Genomic DNA, 5046 nt, shown 5'->3' with positions numbered 1-5046 from the left:
TTGAAAAAAAATGTAGATTTTAATTTTCACGGCCTAATTCCAATAATTTCTGCAAAAAACCTGTGCGGTCAAAATGCTCACTATACCTCTAGATAATTTCCTCAATGGGTGTAGTTTCCAAAATGGGTTCACTTGTGGGGTGTTTCCACTGTTTTGTCCCCTCAGGGGCTTTGCAAATGTGACATGGCCTCCGTAAACCATTCCTGCTAAATTTGAGCTCCAAATAGCGCTCTTTCCATTCTAAGCCCTGCTGTGTGTCCAAACAGCCGTATATGATCACATGTGGGGTATTGTTTTACTTGGGAGAAATTGCTTTACAAATTTTGCATGCTTTTTCTCCTTTTAGTCCTTGTGAAAATGAGAAAAAATCAGCTAAACCTACATTTTCTTTGAAATCTATAGATTTTAATTTTTATGGCCTACTTCCAATAATTGCTGCAATAAACCTGTGTGGTCAAAATGCTCACTATACCCCTAGATAATTTCCTAGAGGTGTGTGGTTTCCCAAATGGGGTCACTTTTGGGGGATTTCCACTGTTTTGGCACCGCAAGACCACTTCAAACCTGAAATGGTGCCGAAAATATATTCTAATAAATAGAAGGCCCCAAAAATCATCTAGGTGCTTTATTGCTTCTGAGGCCTGTGCTTCAGTACATTACCACACTAGGGCCACAGATTGGATATTTCCTAAATCTGCAGAACCTTGGCAATAAATATTTAGTTGCATTTAGTAAAACTGGTAAAAGTTTCTGTGTTACAAAAAAATGGATTAAAAATGAATTTCTGCCACAAAAAAATGAAATTTGTAAATTTCACCTCTACTTTTCTTTAATTCCTGTGATACGTCTAAAGGGTTAAGAAACTTTCTAAATGCTGTTTTGAATACTTTGAGGGGTAAAGTTTTTAAAATGGGTTGTTTTATTGGGTGTTTCTAATATATAAGGCCCACAAAGCCACTTCACAACTGAACTGGCCCCTGTAAAAATATATTTTTGAAATTTTCTTGAAAATGTAAGAAATGGCTGCGAAAGTTCTAAGCCTTGTAATGCCCTAGAAAAATAAAAGAATGTTAAAAAAACGATGCCAATCTAAAGTAGAGATATGGGGCATGTTAATTAGCAACAATTTTGTTTGGTATAACTGCCTAACTTACAAGCAGATACATTTAAATTTAGAAACCTGCTAGTTTTTGCAATTTTTTGCAAAATTGTAGTGTTTTTCACAACTAAATACTGAATGTATCAAGCAAATTTTGCCAGTAACATAAAGTCCAATGTGTCACAAGAAAACAATCTCGGAATCGCTTGGATAGGTAAAAGCATTCTGGAGTTACCACATAAAGTGAAACATGTCAGGTTTGAAAAATGAGGCTCTGTCAGGAAGGTCAAAAGTGTTCAAAGACGGAAGGAGTTAAAAAATAAAGAGAGATTACAGTCAAAACAAAATAAAACCACCTTTTCCCATAAAAAGTGGTTTTATTTACTAAAACAAAATACACACACAGTAGTGTTAAAAAAAAAAAAAAAAAAAATAGCAGTCCAAGATCATTAACCTGATAAATCAATGTTTTTGGTAGAAGTGATATTTCTACATAGCAAATAGTTTACTTGTAAGTGTAGTAGAGTAAAACTAGTGAAGTAGTTAAAAAACAGCCAACAATTAGGACATGCCGGTTGGTCATTCTGAGTAATTGAATCTTTAATTGAAAGGGGCTTGTTCAAAATAATAGTAGTGAGGTGTTACACCCTTTGCACCCGACCAAGTTCGGGCCGTGAAAAGCGGTCCGTGTGTCGGCTGGGTTTCCTGCCTGACCACAGTATTAGAATAGCAATCAGGGCTTCATAGTACTGTTTTTTCTCCAGACCGAGGGATTGCCCCCTTGTTTTTTGAGGGGGTTTCACCATATTTTTTGCATGTGCCATTAATATATTTATATAAGTTAACCCCTTCACGACCAGCCCACGTAGATTAACGGGCTGCAGTGCTGGGCTTTTCTCCTGCAGCCCGTTAATTCACGTAGTGCCAGAACAGAGTGCACAGCGCTCTGCCTGTGCTCTGAATCTCTCAGCACACGCTGCTACTAGCAGCCTAAGTGCTGAGAGAAGACATCCGGACCGGATTGGTGTCGGTCCTGATGACGTGATCACCATGATAAACTAATCATGGTGTTCACAGCAAAGTTTGTTGCAGCAACAAACTTTCTGTGCTGTTTGTTACAATGTTTCTCCTCCCTCCCTGTCAGATCGTTCTGAGACAGTGGGGGAGAAGAAACACTGTGCCGAGCAGCTGCTGTGTGTCTCGTATAAAGACACAATGACTGTGAAAAACACACAAAAACAACTCCACATAGATAGTTTAGTATAGGCAGCTACTTATAGCTCAGGTAGTCTGTTAGGTAGATAGTTTAGATCAGGGGTCTCAAACTCGGCCGGGTAAGTGGGCCGCATATAGAAAAAATGGGAAGTTGACGGGCCGCATTACTTTCAAATTTGATGCAATACAAAATTATTGTTAATCAATTAGTTATTTGAACTACTATAACACTATATTACTAGAATAATAGCGCTAGGTTTAAAATTTGAGATATTTCTCCACGTGCTTATTTCAACAATCCAGCTTTCCAGTTTGTGTCGCTAAATGCAGTCCGGCGGCTCAGTTAGCACACATGTCAAGATTGGGCAGCCCCTTTTTAGATAGTGCCGCAGTGCCCTCTGTGGATGCTGCCGCAGTGCCCTCTGTGGATGCTGCCGCAGTGCCCTCTGTGGATGCTGCCGCAGTGCCCTCTGTGGATGCTGCCGCAGTGCCCTCTGTGGATGCTGCCGCAGTGCCCTCTGTGGATGCTGCCGCAGTGCCCTCTGTGGATAATGCAACACACCCCTAGATAAGGCCACAGTGCCCTCTGTAGATAATGCCGCCACAGTGCCCTCTGTAGATAATGCCGCCACAGTGCCCTCTGTAGATAATGCCGCCACAGTGCCCTCTGTAGATAATGCCGCCACAGTGCCCTCTGTAGATAATGCCGCCACAGTGCCCTCTGTAGATAATGCCGCCACAGTGCCCTCTGTAGATAAGGCCACAGTGCCCTCTGTAGATAATGCAACACACCCCTAGATAATGCCAGTGTCCTCTTCAGATACTGCCACACACCCACTTGTAGATAATGCCACAGTGCCCTCTGTAGAGGCTGCCACAGTGCCCTCTGTAGAGGCTGCCACAGTGCCCTCTGTAGAGGCTGCCACAGTGCCCTCTGTAGAGGCTGCCACAGTGCCCTCTGTAGAGGCTGCCCCAGTGATGTCAGGGGCTTGCCCAGAGCTGGAGTCCCAGAGCAGAGCCGCTTCTGGCACTCTGCCTGGGATTCCAGCTCTGCTCCTGACATCACTGTCCATATATGGACAGAGATGTCAGGGGCAACCCCAGAGCTGGAGTCCCAGGCAGAGCGCTAGTAGGCTCTTCCTGGGACTCCAGCTGTGCTCCTGACATCACTGGGACTCCTGCTCTGGGGAAGCCCCTGACATCATTGTCGATGTATGGACAGCGATGTCAGAGGCTTCCCCAGAGTCCCGGAGCAGAGCCGACACCAGCGCTCTGCTCGGGGCTCTATGGAAGCCCCAGGCATCGCTGTTCATATGTGGACAGCGATGTCAGGGAATTCCAGAGTCTCGGAGCAGAGCCGATACTAGCTGCTCTGTGTCCCGTGGGCCGCAGATGACAGCCCCAGGGGCCGCATTCGGGCCGCGTGCCGCAGATGACAGCACCAGGGGCCGCATGCGGCCCGCGTGCCGCGTGCTTGAGACCCCTGGTTTAGATAGTACTCAGACTAGGACAATTAATTAGTTAGTAATCATTTAGGACTTATAATGTGTGTGTGTGTGTGTGTGTGTGTGTGTGTATATATATATATATATACACACACACACGTCTATATTATATTTATATATATATATATATATATATATATACACACACACACGTAATATATATTATATATAGACATATATTTGAAATTTGTTAATACTAAAAATTAATTATTAGGGATGTTGTATATCAATAACATCATATAGATATATACGTACATGTAATATATACGTATACACACATATACTTATATAAATCTCTTCATATATTTTACACGTCTGTAAATTCTAAATACATTGATTCATTGTTAGGCTGTGTTCACACGGAGTTTTTCTGCAAAAACTGCTCCAGACGTTTTTTGCACAGTGGTTTGACAAAAACTGTCCAAAACACTCGTCGAGGTATATTTTTTTACCCTTCTGATTGATTGAAATGGGGTTTTGGAGGCGGAAACCGCCTCAAGATAGGTCATGTCGCTTCTTTTTTACCACAATGTGTTTTTTTTGCTCGCGGTAAAAAAGCTCGTCCAACACCCAATGAAATCAATGGGAGACATTTTTGGGCGGTTTTTGACGAGTTTTGCGGAGCGGTTTCCGCGCCGAAAAACTCGTAAAAAAACTCAGTGTGAATAGGGCCTTATGGTTGTTCATAAATTTATTGATCAATGGATTAGTGGACTTTTTCTTTGTTACTTTTATTAAAACAAAAAATAAGTTGTAAAAAATGGCACGCAAGTTATATACCACTGAAGAGGCATTTGCTCTCTTGGATTCTGATAGTGAATGGGGTCACTTTTGGGGGGTTTCTGCTGTTTAGGTCCCTCCAGGGCGTTGCAAATGGGACATGGCACCGAAAACCATTAAAGCAAAATTTGAGCTCCAAAACCTAAATGGCGCTCCTTCCCTTCTGAGGGCTGTAATGTGTTCAAATATAAGTTTATGACCACATATGGGGTATTGCCATAATCAGGATCAATTTCTTTACAAATGTTGGGGTGCTTTTTCTCCTTTATTCCTTGCAAAAATTTAAAATGTCTGTTTCTTCAGAAGAAATGTAGATTTTCACAGACTAACGCCAATAAACTCAGCAAAAAACCTGTGGGGTTAACATGCTCACTATACAACTAGATAAATTCCTTGAGGGGTGTAGTTTCCAAAATGGGGCCACTTTTTGGGGGTTTCCACTGTTTA

Source organism: Rhinoderma darwinii, chromosome 2 (assembly GCF_050947455.1).
Source record: "Rhinoderma darwinii isolate aRhiDar2 chromosome 2, aRhiDar2.hap1, whole genome shotgun sequence".
Classification (NCBI taxonomy): Eukaryota; Metazoa; Chordata; class Amphibia; order Anura; family Rhinodermatidae; genus Rhinoderma; species Rhinoderma darwinii.
Note: the sequence above shows the minus strand (reverse complement) of the source record.